We start from the raw sequence: 255 nt of genomic DNA on the forward strand, positions 1-255 counted from the left end.
GTGCCCACAGGGCTCCCGGTGGAACTGGTGAGGGTGCGCACGGATCCTGCCCTCGGCCCTGCACCCTCCCAGGCTATCTATAGCCATGACCTCAGCGGGAGCCGGGGCAGGCGCCCGGCCGCGCATCCTCCCTTCTTGGCAGGGCTGCTGCCACAGTCCCCACCCGGTAAAGAGCCGCCGCCAAGCCGAGGCTTTTATCCCATACGCTTGCTAATCCGACGGGATTCAGTGTCAGGGGCTGCCCACAGGCGGCGC

This window comes from Aptenodytes forsteri, unplaced genomic scaffold (genome assembly GCF_000699145.1).
Source record: "Aptenodytes forsteri isolate BGI_AS27 unplaced genomic scaffold, ASM69914v1 Scaffold274, whole genome shotgun sequence".
Lineage (NCBI taxonomy): Eukaryota > Metazoa > Chordata > Aves > Sphenisciformes > Spheniscidae > Aptenodytes > Aptenodytes forsteri.